A 19697-nucleotide genomic window follows, 5' to 3' on the forward strand; every position below is an offset into this window, starting at 1 on the left:
ACTTGCCTCTGATTCCCAGCTATCCAGGAGACTGAGTCAGGAGGATTACAGGTTAAAGATCAGTGTGCTGGACAACTAAGTGAGACCCCTCAACTTATTGAGGCTAAAAATGTAGCTGGGTTCAATCTCTAATACTGCCCCCCCAAAAGAAGCTATTTCAGTGTTTCAGCAATAGTTATGTAATGCTGGGACTAGTGTGATAGTAATGAAAAATGCAATTTTAACTAATATTTTTAAATATTTCATTGCTGTATTAAGTTGCATATACTCAGTATTATCAATTATTTTTTTTTTTCTTAAAGAGTTAGTGGAAAATAACCTGTCTGGCCTGTGAATCTTTGAAAAAAAATTTTTACTTTGCCCTTCAATTTCATCATAGGTGATCAAAATATTATGTTAAAATCATTTTTAGAACATACGTGAAGACTGTAAAGACAGTGTATTATTTTAACATCTAATATTTATATTGAGAAATTTCATGCCTATCAAATTCTCATTCTTTTTTTATAAAAGCTATTTTTGTTTTATTTTACTTCTCCCTAGAAGATTTGTTTTTCTTTTCTCTCCAACTTTTTAAAAACCTATTGAAAAGTTCATTGAGTAGTACAGTAAATACCATAAACCCTTAACCTAGATTCACTATTTTTTTATCTTCTTTTGCTGAACCTCTTAAAAGTTAGACACTTCAACTTTAAATATTTTATTATGTATGTATCTTCTAAGAATGAAAATAGTTTTGAAGCTTAAGATACTTTTATTTATCCTTAGCATTTTGACATTTCATTATTATATGTCAGAGTATGTATGTGTCCATATCCCCATCCTGGCTCCCCTATTATTGTGAATCATTTGCACTTGAGTCCTGCCAAAATCAAGATTTAAATCTCAAATTATTATTCTTTTATTTCTTTGATTATTTTTTCTTCTCCATTAGCTCTCTCATGTCTCTCCTTTTGGGCCTATAGTTAGATAAGTGTTATACCTCCATCTTAACCTTTTCTCATGTGTCTTCTTTTTCTTTATACTATACATCTCAGAGTGTTACCTAATGTTATCTTTAAAATTAAAAGTTGTAATTTCAATCCAGTTCTATTTAAGAACTCATTCTTTGATTGTTCTTTTCTCAGAGCCACCAATTCTTATATCATGAGTATTTTGTTCACTGAGGTTGCCAAATTTTTAATTAGTCTCTTTTCCTCCCTGCTGAATCAGTCAAGATACTGGCATGAATCCTGGTATGACTGAAGAGTTTAATTGAAGGAGTATTTACAAAGGTATGGGCATGATTAAGGGAAAAGACATGGATGATAAGCATTTTGAACTGGTAATAACTGAAAGTCATTGTCATCCCTAAACTTAGGAGCCAGGGTTGGGAGTAATTACTGGAGTCTGTACAGTTATAGGAGAAGGCTGCCTGCCTATAAAAACTGTGGCCTTCAGTGAAGGAATATGCCCATTTCTAGCCCTAGCCTGGCCAGAACAGAATTGAATGAATAAATATCCTGACCACCTTCCCCCTGTCTGTTAGTGCTTCCCATTGGAAGAACCCAACCATCAGTTAATGACAAGGAGCCCTACTGATACAGTTCACTATGGTGAGCATTTTAAAGCACATGACAGGATCCAGTAAGGCAGGTATGATTTGGATAGACAAATAGAGAATATCTGGCATATGGTGTCTATTTCATGCTGTTTAGGAGGACATCTTAATGCATGGGTTGAGACTTAAAGGTGTAAGGCTTATGGCTGATCTAGTGCAAGAATGCAGCAGCAACAATAAATTGATGAGAGCTGTTGAGGGTTCTGAGGGGAATTTTTTTTTAACCTTTGAGGACTCAGAAACAAGACAACCAGGTGTGGCACACATCTGTAATCTCAGCCAATTCAGGAGGCTGAGGCAGGAGGATCACTAATTTGAATTTAGCTGTATAACTTAGCCAGACTCTGGTTCAAAGTTAAAAGAGCTGGGGAAGTACCTCAAAGGTAGATTGCTGGCCTACCATACTCAAGGCCCTCGTATCAATCTCTAGTACCACAATATAAATAAATAAAGGGAAGAAAGATGGAAATGTCTAGAGGTGGGGAGGATAGTAAGAGGGATATAACCATGGAAATGAGGCTCTGCCAATAACATGGACCCCTTTGAAGTGTTTACATTATTTTTTTTTCTTTGTGAAAGACTGTATTTTAGCATTCCGTTTTAGAGTATTTTTTTTTTTTCCTCTTCTCTAACTATATTTCGCCTCCAAAATGTCCACAGAAGACATAAACACCCTATGCCCACTATATCTTAGTGATGGTTTGGGGAGTGAACTTTGGGTACTGTGCAGGGAGGGTGCCAGGATTGTTCAGGGAAGTGGTTAATGTAGAGGAGCCCACAGTGGAAGTGACACCATCGATTGTCCCAATAGATTGGAGAGCTGTAGAGAGGGAGGGCAAGTTGTGGGGAGGGAGGAGGGATTCAAGCTATTTTGTTGAGTAATGAGAGGGGAAGGATGATAGGATATCCAAACTATAGGTTTTTTGGATTATATAATCTTTCATTCATCAAAAATGAACCAGATAAAGTAGTGTTAAAATGAAAGTTTAAAAAAATACATTCTAAAAGTAAACATGTCAGAGATAACAGTTGATATTTAAATATTGCATCAGAAGAACCAGATCCAAAGAAATATGAGATGATAATGGCTTTTTGCATGTTTTTCCAGATCTGAGTGTTTGTTTTGTATTCTGGCATCTCTTTCCTACTTAAGATGTGATTTATATTTGCTGCACTACAAATCTTTTTTTTTTTTATTGTAAACAAATGGAATACATGTTGTTTCTCTGTTTGTACATAGAGTAAAGGCATACCATTTGTGTAATCATAAATTTACATAGGGTAATGTTGGTTGATTCATTCTGTTATTTTTTCCCTTCCCCCCACCCCTCCCATCCCTCTTTTCCCTCTATACAGTCCTTCCTTCCCCTATTCTTGCCCCACTCCCTAACCCTAACTCTAACCCTAAAACTAATACAAATCTTCATTGACACTTGACTCAGGCAAACCAACTTTCTCTGTACACTCTGAAACCTTTAAGTTTAGCACTCTTTCACTATTGCAGCCTTTTCCTTTAGGAGGTGGTCGTTATCTTTTTATTTAAAAAACAATGTTCTTTTGTACTAGCTGGTTATTCAAATGGTTTAGGAGTTTTCACCATAGTGGGTTTCTGTGTAGGCCTCCTTTTTCCTGTTCATGTCCAAAATTTCTGAAAATAGAAGACAGTCTAGTTGACTACTTTGGTTTCATCTTATTTTTATTAAATTTTAAAATGTCATCAGATGCTATGATACTTGTCCAGGTCTTACTCAAATTTGTCAAAATTTCCTAAGGGAAGTAAAGTAGACCCACATAAGATTTCTACCTGCTTTCTTTTTCATTCTGTCACAGAGGGATTCACATCCTTCCTTAATTCTCACTGATGGAGAAAAAACAGAATGAGTAGTGCTTCCACTCCCCACACACCCCACTCCCCAAAAAACAACAGCACCCCAAACTTTAGTGACTTTAAAGAGAAAACAGCAACTTTAATGAATTAAAAATATGCAGTTTGTGGACTGGGATTGTGGCTCAGTGGTGGAGTGCTTGCCTAGCATGCATGAGGCACTGGGTTTGATCCTTAGCATCACATACAAAAAACTAAATAAAATAAAGTTATATTTTTGAAAAATACAGAGTTTATGTTTTACTTCTCTCTCCATTAGGAAGTTATAGCAATTGGTTCAAGGGAGAGAGATTTTGATAGAAATTGTAGATTTGTGTATTTTTATTATTGGTTTATGGATATATTATTAAGCCAAAAATCAAGATATGGTTCTAACAATTCTTTTTTACCTGTGGGTATGAATATTAGTTGGAGAAAATTAATTTAAATGCAAAGCTAGGATTTCTAAAGTGTTATATTAGTTTCATAATTTTACCTTTCACTGTGTATATAGTAATGATTCTTTTATCCATCCTAAATTTACCTTTTCAAGATTTAAGAGGTCATTTAATCTTTTTTAATTCAGGCTTTTCTTGTCTTACATTAGATGAAAAGGAATTCTAATCTTTGTGAAACCTTCAATGTGTTGGTTTCAGATTATAATTATAAATGGTATTTTATATCATAATAGAAAAAGGCATAACTACATATTAAAGAAAACATTATATTTTTATGTTTTGTGTTTTTAGTCTTTAATAAATGGTCAATATTTTAAGACACCAAGAATATTACAGTCACTTTATCCACAATGTCTAAAAGACAGATGTGTGATCTGGAGGCTTTTCTTTTTTTATGGGGGCGGGTACCAGGGATTGAATTCAGGGGCACTCAACCACTGAGCCACATCCTAAATCCTATTTTGTATTTTATTTAGAGACAGGGTCTCACTGAGTTGCTTAGTGCCTTGCTGAGGCTGGCTTTGAACTCAAGATCCTCCTATCTCAGCCTCCCAAGCCTCTGGGATTAGAGGCATTCGCCATGCCTTTTCTATACCTAAGTATGCATGCATTTTATTTTGGGGCTTGTAGTGTTGTCCTTAGCTATATTGCATTTCTTTCATTTCTTTTTTACTCCTCCAGTCCTCTTGAAGGTATTTCAGAAAGATGAATGACTTTGTTTCAGAGTTTCTTCCCTATGTCCCCATGATGGAATAAAAAGGAATATGTGAGGACAAGTAAATTATTTTTAAAAACCTAATTGCATTTATAATTCATTTATTTAAAACAGTGTGGATTGCTACTTCTTTTAAAATTGAACAATAAAAAGAAACAGATCTCTGAAAATTGAGTAAATGGAAACAGAAAAGGGAAAATCTAACATTCATTCTTACAAATCTGAGACACTAGACACATTATAATAAATAATAATAGCAATAGGGGAAATAACATTTTTATAAACCTGTAAGAACATTGCTAGTTATAATGATTCTCATGTGCCTACAGTTAAGGAAATATGAACTTATGAAGACTATGATAATACATGTGAAAATGAGAATTAATAGGGAATTGAAAAAAGTTAATATTAATTCAGGGACTGATGGAGAGAAAAGTTGAAAATTACTGTAAAACTTTGGTGAATTAGAAGATTGATTTAGTGATAGAACACTTGGTTAGGGTAAATATTGGAGGAAATGCTACCTCAGTCATTTCAGGTGTCCAATTCAAGCACAATTTCTTATGTGACAAGTAACCTGTATAACACAGTTGTGAAGAAACAAGAATATGTAATACTATTATTAAGAACTTTCTTTTTTCTTGTTTTGTTTGTGCTGCAGATTTCACCCAAGGCCTTGAACAGGATAAATATGTGTTCAATCAAAAGCTATACCCCCCAGTCCATATTTCTTTATTTTTAAATTGTCACGGTATATTAGATAATATGAAGGTTTATGGGCAGATAAATGGGTATAGAAAGTGAGCTGGTTGGTATTGCTATTGTCCTTGTTTCACCTCTGTTATATATGTAGAGATTGCTACATTGTTTCTAGTTTATCACCACACAGATTTTACCAGCATTAAGTGTATTGTTAGTGATGTAGACTGACTCAATATACCCTTTGTGGATCCTTCCTTCTTCCCTTTCTGATATTCAATAGTCTCTCTTTTGGTTTTTAAAGACCCAATTGATTATGTCCCATGTTTTGATGTGGTGATTGATGATGATCTGTGGCTTTTAGATCTTCATTTCATTTTCAAGTACAAAGTATCCTAAATAATTTTTCTATACTAGTATTAATTAGTGTATTATTAGAACAAAGTGTCGTCTAGATAGTGTGAATTCGTGGTGCTTTGGTGCTAGATACACCATTTCCCATTATAGTAGCCTAGATCACCATTAGGTTTACTGTCTCTGAGACAACTTTCGAGTCATCTGTAAATGTGTGTTTTTGCATGCATGTATGCATGTATTTGTGCAATCTTGGCACATAATTCAAGAACATAAAGGTATAACTGTTGAGGATTTAGATGTTCATTGCCTGTAGGAAAAAGGTTTGTGTGTGACGGGGTAGGGAGGGTGATGATTTTGTCCATGATGATTTTGTCATTCTTCGTTAATTTTATTTCATATATTTCAATTAATTATTTGGACCCAGGCCTATAAACATGGCTCAATTTTGTTTTTTCTATTTAATTCAGCATTAATATGAATAAAAGGTTATGAGAAAGTTAGAGTGAAATAAATGTACATCTAATTTTTTAGGTGTTTAGGTTTTTTTTTTTTTAAGTAAAATTTTCAGATATTTTTAGATACCAGAAAACTTGAGGAAGGCATTTTTCTCCTTGAAAATGCTTTATTAACTTCACAATATATAATGAATATCTTTGTATGCAGATGAATGAAACTCCCTGGTAAGGAATGTATTAATTGAATGGAAAAGCAAGTCAAATTAAAAGATGGAAATATGACTAATCTGTTGCAAAGTATCATCAAAAGCTTAAAAGCATAAGGATCAACAAAGATACACGGGGAAATGCAGAGGGAAAGCAGCAGTAATCACAGTACTAATCTTAGAGGGCACCTTAAGCAGAACTCCTCTTCAATAGCATGATAGTAAATTCACAGTGAACAGGGGCAAACATCTCCTTAAACATTCTACTATTTGCTCTCATTTCCATGAACATTTTCACATGATCTCCATCTTCTCCTACCCCAACATTGTGATTGAACTGCTTCTTGGAGAAGGCCTATGGAGAATTCAAGGAAAGTCTTTGGTCTATTACTTCCTCTAGCCTTTGGCCTTCCCCCTGACTATACCACCCAAAAGCAGACTTTCTTCCTTTTTCATACATCCCCCTCCACACATGTTCGCACATACTCGTATATCTTGAAACACTACTCTGGGGCCTATCCTGGCAGTTTCCTTCTTCTATCTCTTGTAGAGGTATGCCTTCATCCTGGCCAGCAGACAGAGTCCTGCTCCCTTCTTCAAACCAGAAGCCTGTTTGACCTCTGTGGGGCAGTCAGGAACTGGGACTCGGCGATAACCAAATGCTCAATGGCTGCTTCTCTGTAAAGAAAGTTGTTTTTGTTTTTTTCATCCATCCATTTGGTATAATTTCAGATGTCCTGTTCTCCTGAGACTAGCTGTGAAGCTAACTGTGAAGTATGTTTCAGACTTTGCATATGAAGGAATTTCTAAGAGTTATATATTTACCTTCATATTTAAATTCATGTTATAATATTGCTCCTTCTCTCCCTCTTTTTTCCCTCTCTCTCTCTCTCACACACACACACACACACATGATTTCTCATAATGTTTCAGTTAAAAACACAATTATATGGCCTCACAAAACTCAGCCAAACTGGGACATTTTTAGAGGATGGATTGTGCTAGGTCAACAGGAATAACCCAGAATGAATGGTCACCTTCCCTTAAAGGTCATGTATGGACTTGATCACTGCTGCCCTGCAGCCTCCTCTTACATGTGCTCTGTCTTGTTCTGTATCTCCCAGACTCATAGGCACCCTTCACTTCTTTTTTCTACTATACTGTGCTGGTTTTTTATTTTTATTTGTTTAAGATGGGTTCTCACTAAATTCTCCAGGCTAGCGTCAAACTCTGCCTCAACCTCTGGAATATCTGGGATTACAAGTGTGCAGTGTTTACTCTTGTACATGTTTTACCTTCTACATAAATAAAGCTGCTCCTCTGCTATATTTTTCACCTAACAAACTCCTCCTACTTTTAGATTTTACTTGGCTATAACTTCCATGAGAAAGCCTTCTCAGACTTTCCTGGCTAGATCTGTTTTCTCTTTATTTCTCAGAGCACCATACTTCATCACATTTAGATAATTCTTGGTTTAATGTCTGTCCACCACTAGAGTGAGGCTTACTTTGAGTAGGAATTTTTCTATAATCTATTTCTCTATCATTCAGCAGGCATATGGTAAATGCTAAATAAATATTTGTTAGGTTAATTAATTTAAAAGAGGTGGATGAATATCAAGTTTGCTACACATTCTAAAATATTAAGGTAAATATGAATGTATAAAAATGAACCCCAGGGCTAAGGTTGTGACTCAGTGGTAGAGCACTTGCCTAGCCTGTGTGAAGCCCTGGGTTCGATTCTCAGCATGACATAAAAAAATACATAAAGATACTGAGTCCATCTACAGCTAAAAATATTTATAAAAAATGAATCCTACCATTATGTACAACTATAATGCACCAATAAAAAATATGGAGAAAATTTTAAAATGTAAAGTGAAACTTATAATTAATTTTTTTGATAATAAGTAATTTTTGTTGAGGACTTAATATGTCAGTTACCCTAAGTGTTTTATTAAAAGGTGCCCATACATGATAGGAAATGAGTACTATAAGGCAGAAATCTCAGCATCTGGGAGTTGTAAAAGATTTTGTTCAAGCTTTTAAACCCTTGGGGGAACTTTTCTCTAATGCTCTCGATAGGCATTTCAATAGGAATTTTTGCTTAAAATAGTACATTTTAAATTTATCATTAAAAATATTTAAATTTTTATTTTTTTATTTTTATATGTCATACATATATTCTAAATTCCTACACATTAATTTTTTGAAAAAAATTTGTTTTTGGCTTTTTCTTTATATAACATGTCTTTCAGTTATCTAGGTTTAAGCCATAGAATCACATGTAGTTTCAGGTATCAATGTTAAGTGCATTGTTCTTTTTTCCTAAGAAATCTGCACAATTTGGAAAAATCTGTTACTGCTTTCATCTTCTATTATGAATATTTTAAAGTCATATATATAATCTGCATTGTGGGAGAGATATTTCAATAGTAAAATACATTTTTAAAGAAAATATTAATTTTCTGAGGAGCAGTTTTAATCACAAATTAAATCAGTGTTCATATATCTTTGTTGAATTAGCTATTTAAATTTGTTTAATTTGAACTTGTATATCTTGATGGGAAGATTGGAAGAAGATAGAGCAGTGTAAACTTTCCCTCTGGAGACATTGAAAGGTACCTGGCATAAATTTAATAGAGGCAAGAAACAAGAGCATGTGATTATTCCTGGTTTTGTTGATCCTTTGTCTTAGGAGGAAATGTTGTTACCTTCTAGTAACAACTCTTTTAAGGCTTACTAGAAGCTCCTTGAGACAATCAGTACTGATCTCACTTAATCATAATTTAAATGAGATTAAATTATTCTATGTAGTAAAAGTAGATTTAAGCATCCTACAGATGCTGTGCTAATTATAGTCATCAATATCCTACTTTTTCTGACCTAAAATGGTAAATGAGGGAGGGAATTATCTATGCCTTTGAGAGATTTTCCCTCTAAAAAGAGTACAGTTCATTGTCATTGCTGCTTATTTTCATGAGATACTTTTCTAGAATCTTCATAAAACGCTACAGTACTGAATTAATCAATAGAAAAGGAAGAATTAATCTTCTCCCAAAAGAGAAAAAGTGACAAGTCAATCAGACAGGTCAGATTCCTCTTCCTATTCTAATTAGAACTGGTAAAGTTGTTTAAACATGTCCTTTAAACAAAAGAAGAGATCTATGGATCTGGAATACATACACAAAACATTAGTTTAAAAAGCTATTACGACATTCCTTAAAATACTTGTCTTTAAAGTCTTCAGTTTCTATTCCAGAAAGTGGGGGGAAATGACTCAGTAAATTATCCTTAGTATTTTATTTATTGGTATAGCTTTTCCCATAGATTAGATGATGTTTGCTCTTCCACATACATGTATATGCATACACATATGTGTGTGTTTTGTGGGCTTCTTTCTTTCTTTGTCATTACTGGGAATTGAGCCTAGGGCCACTGTACCACTGAGCTACATCCCCAGTCCTTTTTTATTTTTTATTTTGAGTCAGGGTCTGTAAGTTGCTGAGGCTGGCCTTGAACTAGCAATCCTTCTGCCTTAATGTCCAGCATTGCTGGGATTACGGGGTTCAACACCATGCCCAACATGTTGTTATTGTTTATTATATACAATGATTAACAGAGGCCTGACTTTAGTGCTTGCAGACTGAGAACTAAAAGGGTGATTTGTAGGAAATCAAAGTAGGTCAAAGAGTACCATGGTTTAGCAAAGGGGAAGTCCCTGATTTTACTCACATTGTCTTGCCTCTGGTGGAGTTCACTTTCATTGTTATGGTCTAGGCCTGTCTTCCTGTGAATGGAAGAAATACTTAAATTACAGAAAAGTCTCAGAAATACTATACATAACTTCTAAAAATTAGCCATTAGGGGTAAGCTGAGGGGAGAATAAAAAACTGAATTTATCCTTAAATTAATTCCACAGAGGAAAAGTAAAAATATGCATGAATATGACAGCTTCTTGAAGTGTGATGGAAAGTGTACTGTGTGGGTCTTGTGGGATGGAAACTAGCATTTCAAAGTTTACCCACCTGGTGTGCTTTTTTTTATATACAGTGTAGCCATTGCAGAAGTGACCATGTTTTAGAATCAAGAAGCTGTTCCAGACTTAGAAACCCATATCTTAGTTCTGAATATATGCAATTGAATAATCTAGCAATCATTTTGTGCTTACTATTATTAGAATTCAAGAGTGTGCTGTAGCTGACTTAAAAGATTCTAGACTGTTTTTTTTTTTTTAACACCTCAAAGTAAAAATGACGTCTTCTTAAAATTAAATGTTAAGAAATGGCTTTCTCAGGATGACTAAATGTTAAGAAGTTATGATCTATAAATTTTATATATGTAAACTGACAAATATGGAGTTACATGAATTCTAGAAAACTCCATATTAAATCTGGCGTTTTCTCAAATATAGTATACTTGGTATCTTGGATTATGTTATCTCATGGAGCAGGTTTGTTCTAGGGCTAAATTTCCTTTCTTAAGTACTTACCCCTGACCCTTGTTAAGGGCAAGAAACACATGAGAATGCTTAGCCTTTTAGAGTTCAGAGTTTTGCTGAAGTTATTTTCTATTCTTGAATTTGCCCAGAATTGCTGACAACTTAAAAGCTATCATATGAGTGAAAAACAGTTGCCTAGATTGTTTGATGATTTTGGACAAGTGTGGATCAGGATTTCCTGTAATTTTTCTTCCCCTTCTGGGACTGTGTTGCCTTTATCTCTGAGCAATTGTATACTTGGAAAGGAAAAAAAAAAAAAAAAAACAAAGCAAGGTCACTGGATCTAAATTACTTTTACTTCTGTGCCAAATGAAACTTTTTCTTCTGTTGTTAACAGTTTTTGGCATCTAGAAAGAGAATTGCAGTTAGAAGAGGGAATGTGGGATTTTTAGGGGAGGGATTTTTCTGAGTTGAAGTCTCATTTTTTCTGTACTTCATTCAGTGACAGCCAGTACCTGCTCTTTAGCTGAAATGTGTTCCTAGAATCCATATGATAAAACAGATTGTCTTTAAGAGACAAAGTCCATCTCTGAATTCTTTGTGTTTGGAGGTGCAGCTGAATGAATTTTTTGAAAGGATATGTCAAAAGGAGACATGTTTTAAGAAGTGTGCATTCTGCTAAATAGCAAGTACAGTAATTGCTTGCTAAATGAAGGGGATAATCCTTGCCACTGTCTTTAAATACCAGAAGTGCCTGTAGAACAGACTGGCTATTTTTTCTGGATCAGGAAATGAACAGCTAGGTTCCAGAAGATAAGAGAAGTATGAACTTCTGAGCAAAGGCAGATCCTTGAATAAAAAGAATTTTTCTTTGGAAACTCCAATTGGGATTTAGTGAATTATTGAGTTTGTCAGTCAGGAATGTGTTTGACTGCAAATAACTTGTGGTGGTCTCTTCTTCTTCCACAAGAAGTCTTAATCTAGGCAGTCCAGAGCTGATGCTAATGCTCAACTATATTAATAATGACCCTTCTCCACCCTTAGAATGTAATTTTCATCCTCAGATTCACAAAATGACTATTGTACTTTCAAGCATCACTGTATTTTTAATATATTGATGCATAACAAACTATCCCCTACAACATATTAGTTATTTTTTCCAGTCTTGGGGATTGAGTCCAGGAGCATCTGCCACCAAACTACATCCTAGCCCTTTTTACACTTTTTGATACAGGTTCTCACTGAGTTGCTGAGGTTGGCCTTGAACTTGCCATCCTCCTACCTCAGCCTCCCAAGTCGCTGGGATTATAGCCATGCACCCAGCTAAAAACATAGCTTAAAATAGTAGACATTCATTATCTCAGAGTTTTTGAGGGTTGGGAGTTTAAGAGTGGCTTAACTGGGAGGTTCTGCCTCAGGGTCCCTCATGAGGTTGCAATCAAAATCTCATATGGGGCTACAGTTCTTTCAAGACTTGAATCAGCTGGAGATCTGCTTCCAGACTAATTCCCATGGCTATTGGCAGGAGGATTCAGCTCCTCACCATATGGACCTCTCCACAGGACTCAAGCTATGACAGCATACATTTCCCAGAACAAATTATCTGAAAGAGGTGGAGAGAGAGAATCTTGAGTATACAGGTGAGAGAGAGGAGTGTGGAGGCAAGAACAAGATGGAAACTGCAGTGTCTTTTATAATCTAATTTTGGATAGGAGATATCACTTCTGCCATTTTCTGTTGGTCACACAACCTTGATACAATGGGGAAGAAACTACACAAGATATAGCGGGAGTCAGGGATCATTGGGCTATAATCCCAAATGTTCTGGATGGCAAAAAGGAGGAAAGAAAAGAGGTAGTGCAAGCAGACTTCTGTTTGTATCTCATTGATCAAAATATAAATGGCTCTGGCCTGGGTGAAGACGGGAGTGGGTCAATGAGCCCCACAGCTGGTCTACAGGTAGGTAATATACCTTCCAAAAATGACTATTAGAGTTATGAAATGGCAATAGTAAATATACTATTGGGAATAAGCTGAGAAAATGGGGACTATTTATCAGGCTATAGGAATTTAGAATAAAGGAAAAACAGTAAAAATTATTTTCAAAATACAGTCTTGAAACTTACTCTCTAGATGCCAATAATTGTAATTTGATAAGGTTATATGCTTGGTAGAAACTGCATTATTTTCTTTTTTCTTTTTCGTACCAGGGATTGAATCCAGGGCCTCCCATCCACTGAGCTACATCCCAAGCCCATTTATAAAATCCTCTTCCCTAGCTGATATATCTTAGACCCTGGAGGAAAAACCAAACCTCTGTTAAATTTGTCTTTATTTGAGTTTATTTTAAAAGCTGTTTAAAAGCCACCACTTTTATTCCTGAGTTATTCAGACTTGTTAATTCAAATATAGGCTCCAGAAAATATTTTCAAAACTGTTTGAGGCAGATATCATCCTCTAGTTCTTACTTTATTAAATGCAGACATTATGAATTTTCTTTCCCTTAAGTATTTGAATTTCAAATAAAAGAAGTAAATGCATCTTGGGCTTCTTATTCCATTTAGTAATGCAAACATCTTTAATGAACTAGAAGCTTCATCTTCTAGTTTCATCTCAATGTTTCCCCTTGCTTTCTGTGTTCTTCCTTAGTTCACTGGCTATGTTATGTTCATTCCTTAGGTCATGGCTATTCCTTCTATCCTAGAGGTGTTCTCCCTTTGCTCCCCCCACCTCATGCTTTATTAACACCTACTTATTCTTTACATCTCAGTGTAAAAGTCAAATTATGCGGGAAAGTGGAACACATAACATATGATTTAAGGCTTTGCTGTCGTATTGTCTGGGTTTCCATCCCAGTTCATTACTTATTGACTATATAATCTTAAGTAATTTGACTTCTTTCTGAGCTTCAATTTCTTTGTCTTTAAAATGAGGTAAAATAATTCTTACTTAAAAGATAGTATGATTATTAAGTGATAAAATGAGATAAACCACGTAAAGTATGCAACACAAAGCCCAACTAGTGTTAACTGAGGTACTCAATAAATTTTAAATTATTTCTAACCCACCTCCCCATTGCACTCACACACAAACACTAGCAATCTAGACCAACAATTCTATATTGTATAGTGACATGTAATCATATACTTCTTATTCCTAACATTCACAATTTACCATAGTTGTAATTTTAAATTGTTCATTGGTTGATTGATATCTGTCTCCCTTGACTAGATTATAAACTCTCTGGGGTAGCAATTATATGGTTTTTCTCAAAATATCCTCAGTACTTAACCCATATCTTGAGTCAGCCATAAATATTTATTGAGTGAATAAACAAATAAATGAGCTAGAAATATATTTGTCTCCTCTCAAAACTGCAAACTTGGTGGAAACAATATTTCCTATAGAGTAGCTTTACTTTGAAATTCCAAACTCAATACCAACAGACTAGAGAATGATGTACTACCTGAACCCTGTATGAAATTTTTCCCTAAAATTATTTCTAGGTCTTTTTTGAATGTTTGAATACAACATTTTAAAAGTATTAAAGAATACCTTCATTTTTAATAACATTGGAAAGGGTTTACACTAAAAACTTAGGTGAAAAATTAAGGCTAGATAGATTATTTTAAGTAATATTTAATCTTAACTTTGTAAAATTATACATAAAAAAAGAACTAAAATAAATATATCAGTATGATAGCAGTGGCTTTCTCTGAGTAGGATTATGAACTGTTAGTTTTATATTGACCAATATTAAAACTTTCTCAAATACTTCTGGAATTAGTTGAAGGATACTTTTTATTCATTTGTTTATTCAATAAACATTCACTGAGCAGCTTCTAAGTGCCAAGGACTGTTCTAAAGGGATAAGGCTATATAATAAAATAGGCAAACATCCCCATCTTTGTGGAGTTTCCATTCTAATATATTTGCAGCCACCTGTCTGACTTTGGTTTGAAATTTCTCTCCCATGTCTTTCCTAGAAACCAGTGATATGTTTTGAATGAAGCCCTTCCAAAATTCAGGTGTTGCCAAAATAAGAGTACCAAGAGGTGGGGTCTGCCCACCCTCACCCCCACCCCCAGTCCTGGGGATTGAACATTGAACCTAGGGCCTTGCTCTGCTAGGCACTCTCTCAATCACTGAGCTATATCCTCTTTTTTTTTTTTTTTTTTAATATATTTTTGTTTTGTAGTTATAGGTGGACATATCACCTTTATTTTATTTTTATGTGGTGCTGAGGATCAAACCCAGGGCCTCATGCATGCTAGCCTAGCGCTCTACCACTGAGCCACAACCCCAGTTGAGGGGCAGGGGGTGGGGGTGGGGTCTTTAAAAGGTAAATTATGTCACTAAGAGTGCTCCCTTAATAGAATTAAGACCCTTTTAGAGGAGGCTTCACATAACATTTAGGTAGCTTACTCTTACTCTTCTACCAGGTGAGGACTCAGCAAGAAGGTCCTCACCAAACCAAATGTCTTAATCTTAGATTTCCCAGCCTCCAGAACTGTGAAAAATAAATTTGTTTTTCTTATAAATTATTCAGTCTTTGGCATTCAGTTATAGCAGCACAAAACAAGCTAAGAATGTTACTTAATGATTTTTCATTTTTAATCTTGTACTCAATTATAGAAGAAAAACAGTACCTGTGATTCTCATGCTTTTTGCAGTGTTACAACCTTCTCACTGTTCTTCAGACCTAAGATCTTAGAGCTAACAGCAAGCATAAAGGTAATAAGGGACCCAGTTTAACATTCTTTAAGTGGTTACATTTCAGAGAGTCATTTCACCACGGTATCATTTATTAATATATAATGTTGCAGCTTGTCCAACTCCTTTTATCTTAAAAAAATATTAATTTGTTACATATTTACCAAGGAAGCAACATTGTAGTCTGACTCAGTTCCAATGTTTAGTAAATAAAATTAAAAAATATATATTTCACATAAAATATCCTCTTTAAAACTTCATGGAACTCTACTGTTTTATAAAACCCATCCTTAAAACTACTGATTCAAAAGACATTTTAAATCATTGTGAAACCTATCTATGAAATGAGTTCTTCTGTTTTCCTAAGAGATTTCTCTTTTGCTCCAGAAGTTAGTTTATAAATCAATTGTTTAGGATTCATTGTATTTTTTTCTGTATAAACTGTATTACTACAGAGTGATTAGCTTCAGGGATCAACTCACACACACATACAAAGTATTCAACCCATTCTTTCTTGAAAAGTCATGTTAATTGAACAGTTTTCACCATAATGCACTATTACTTAAATGTTATTTCTATGAAAATGTACATTTTGAGGACCACATCTCTCCTAAGTTTTAGGAACTGTGTTCCTTCTTACCTTCCCATGCTAGAATGAGATCTGAAGACTGGAAAGTGGATATGAAAGGGAAAGGAGGCTAGTGGTGATATTATTTTATACCTGTTGGCACTTGTGTGTGTTATATTGATTCCTCCTGCCTACTAAAAGAAGACGGTTCTCTCTCTCTCTCTCTCTCTCTCTGAAAAGTCATATGGTCAGAGTGGAAAACAGGATTTGCTCTTAAACTGAGAGACCTGGGCTAAGGATTGTATGTCTATACTATGATTGAGGGGATGGAAAAGGACTTATGCATGTCATTTGTATAGATAGGTTATTTGAAAGTTGGAACCTTTGGTGTTTGCTTGCCCCCGCCTCTTTGAACCCAGAGGTGCTTAACCACTGAGCCCTGTGCTCTTTTTATTTTTTATTTCTGAGACAAGTTCTCATTAAGTCGCTTAGAGCTTCGCTAAGTTGCTGAGACTGGCTTTGAACTTGAAATTCTCCTGCCTTAGCCAGAGCTGCTAGGATTTTCAGGTGTGCACCACTGCATCAGTCACCTGCCTCTTAAAGAAAGCTAATTTCATCAGTCTGTCATACCATTCCAACTAATTATTCCTCTCTCAATATTTTTTGTATACTCAAAATCTACTTTAATAGATCAGGCATGGTGGTGCATGCCTGTAACCCCAGCTACTTTGGAGGCTGATGCAGGAGGATCATAAGTTCAAGGCTAGCCTGAGCAATTTAGCAAGACCCTGTCTCAAAATAAATAATAATAATAATAAGAGCTGGGAATGTAGGTCAGTGGTAGAGTGCTTACCTAACTTGCATAAGTACCCCAGTACTGCAAAAAATAAAAATAATAAAGACTTGCCATATTGTCTGTGTCCTTAGCAAGAAGGTCAAGTCTGTGAGTCATTACTGCAATTTATTTTAGTAACAATTTTTAAAAAATAGCATTCTGTGTCTTTTCTAAGCTGGGAATGGGTTTACTCCTTCTAGGCTCCAAATGTGTTTACTGCTATTTAATGGTGCTATTGCAGATAGATGCCATCCTTAGGCACATAGTTGGTCAGTATTTGAACAGCTCCGAGGATTGCTCTGTCTGGATTTGTTTAGATTTAAAGTTCCTACCCTCCATTGTGATTAGAGCATGGTTGTGACATACCACAAACTATTGAAAAGTGAAAAAGTAGTTAAATCAGATGCCTAATGATATACTCTGCTTTTTTACTAAATTGACCAATTTTTTTAACCTCATACAGTTTTTAAAAATCAGTTTTTCCTGTATTTACTGCCTTTTCTTTCCCTTGTTGTATTTTATAATGCCATTTTCTTTATGATTTTTCATTTTAAAATTTATTTTAAAGTGTTAGCCTCATGTTCAAACCAAACTTAGACATGTAGTTTTATTTACTTCCTATTTTTCTCTGGGTATTTATTTGTGTTTACTTTACTAATGCCCCATCCACCTTTGGAACTAGGGATTAAACACAGGGGTGCTTAAATGCTTAACCACTGAATCCCCTGACCCACCCCCCCTTTTAAATTAATTAACTCACTAATTAATTTATTTTGAGACAGGGCCTCACTAAGTTGCTGAGACTGACCTTGAACCTGCAATTCTCATACTTCAGCCTCTCCAGTTTCTAGGATTACAGTTATGTGCCACCACACCTGGCTGATTTGTCTATAGTTTTTTAAAGAGTATCTCTTTGTACAGATTTTTTAGTATTGCTCTCGGTATTACCTTATATATACAGAATTTATTATTCTACTGATACCATGATTTTTTAGCCACTTTGAATGAAAGCTAAACACCTTGCCTTCTATTATGTTCTTTTACTCTCTCCCAATTATTATTAAATATTTCCTATCATTTTAGTGCTACACTAGACAGTGAAACAGTTTATTTTCGCTTCAACCCTCAAACATAATTTAGAAAATACAAGAAAGGAAGGCTGTTGATTTTATTTCCACAATCCCAGAGTGCTGGGGACTCGAACCCGGGTCTCTGGCATGAGAGGCAGGCACTCTAAGAGATGGGCTATATGGCCTGCAAGGCTGTTGATTTTAAATGTATTTTTGCTGTGTTCTTTTTTCCTTTCTAATGTTCCAAGGCTCTTTCGTTTCCTTTCTGCTTAAGAACTGTCTTTAGCCATTCCTTGAAGTTTGGTCTGCTGATAAATTATCTTTCCCTCCTTTTATCTGAGAATGTCTTGATATCCTTCTTTATTCTTAAAGAAAATTTTCACAGGATATAGAATTCTGGGTTGACAATCTTTTTTTTTCAACTCTTGAAAAATGTACAACTTCCTTCCGGCCTCTGCACGTTCTGATGAGCAATCTGCTATCCTTCAAATTGTTTTTTTCCAACGTCATTTCTCCCTTGCTGCTTTCAAGATACTTTTCTCTGCGTTTATTTTTCGTAAATGAGTATACTGTTTCTTTGTGTTGGGTTTATCCTATTTGGAGTTCAGTCAGCTTTTTAAATTTGTGTCTTCTGCCAAATTTGGAAAGAATTCCGCTATTATTTCTTAAAGCACATTTTCAGTCTTGGCATCTTTCCCCTCTCCTGGAACTCTGATGACACAAGTGTTGTATTTTTGTTATAGTCCCACGGTACCTAAAGTTGTGTTCATTGTTTTGTCTGTGTTCTCTCTGTTGTTCAGATTAGGTAAGTTTTGTGTTTTACCTTCTGGTTCATGGATTATTTCCTCTGTCCCCTCCATTTTGTGATTAAGCCCATCTGTTTAATTTTGTATTTTGATTATTATATTTTTTAAGTTCCAAAACGTCCACTTGGTTCTCCTTTGTATGTCTTCTTCCTTTCCTGAGACCATATATATATATATATATATATATATATATATTTTTTTTTTTTTTTTTTTTTTTTTTTTTTTTTGTGTGTGTGTGTGGTGCTGGGAATTGAATCCGGGCATCGTGCATGCAAGGCAAGCACCCTACCAACTGAGCTATAACCCCAGCCTGTGAGACTATATTTTTTAAATTTCTTTCAAGTGTTTGTAAATGCTTACTGAAGAATTTTTACGATAACTGCTTTAAAACAATTCTAGTATCTCCTGTCAGTGTTGGCATCTGTCAATTATATATATATATAATTTTTTTTTTTTTTTGGTGGAGGATGGGGAATAGTGCTGGGAATTGAACCCAGGACATGTAGTTTTACCACTGAGTTCCATGCCCAGGCCTCTGTTTTTTATTTTGAGACAGAGTCTCCATAAGTTGCCCAGGCTTGCCTTGAACTTTCCTTCCTCCCTCAGCCTCTCCTAGCTGAGATTATAAGCATGTACTACCACACTCTTTTCTTTTTCTTTTTTTTTCCTCCAGAAAAGAAAAGATCTTCCTATTTCTTATAATGATGAGTAATTTTCATTTGATACATTTTGGGTATTATGTTACAAAACTCTGGATCTTATTTAAATAATCTGTTTTAGTTGACTTTTTTCTGACACCTTTGCAGCAGAGGAAGGAGAGGGTACTACCTTGTTGCTACAGGTGAAGGTGGAATGTTCCCCACTTGTCCTTCACAGGTGGGGGAATCTCTGTTTCTTCTGAACAGAGGTAC

General features: G+C 35.0%; 2 protein-coding genes across 4 annotated transcripts in view; one reads left to right on the forward strand and one right to left on the reverse strand.

Moving 5' to 3' along the window:
* Cep57l1 (centrosomal protein 57 like 1) overlaps nucleotides 1–19697 on the reverse strand; it is a 136199-nt gene that overhangs the window by 89727 nt on the left and 26775 nt on the right. Inside the window, exon 2 of the mRNA XM_047557899.1 lies at nucleotides 10089–10143. The gene's annotated coding sequence lies outside the window, so the exon portion shown is untranslated. The remainder of the gene's footprint in view (nucleotides 1–10088; nucleotides 10144–19697) is intronic.
* Nucleotides 1–19697, forward strand: part of Sesn1 (sestrin 1) — a 96125-nt gene that overhangs the window by 25790 nt on the left and 50638 nt on the right. The gene's annotated exons all lie outside the window — the stretch shown is intronic.

This window comes from Sciurus carolinensis, chromosome 7 (assembly GCF_902686445.1).
Source record: "Sciurus carolinensis chromosome 7, mSciCar1.2, whole genome shotgun sequence".
NCBI classification, from domain to species: domain Eukaryota; kingdom Metazoa; phylum Chordata; class Mammalia; order Rodentia; family Sciuridae; genus Sciurus; species Sciurus carolinensis.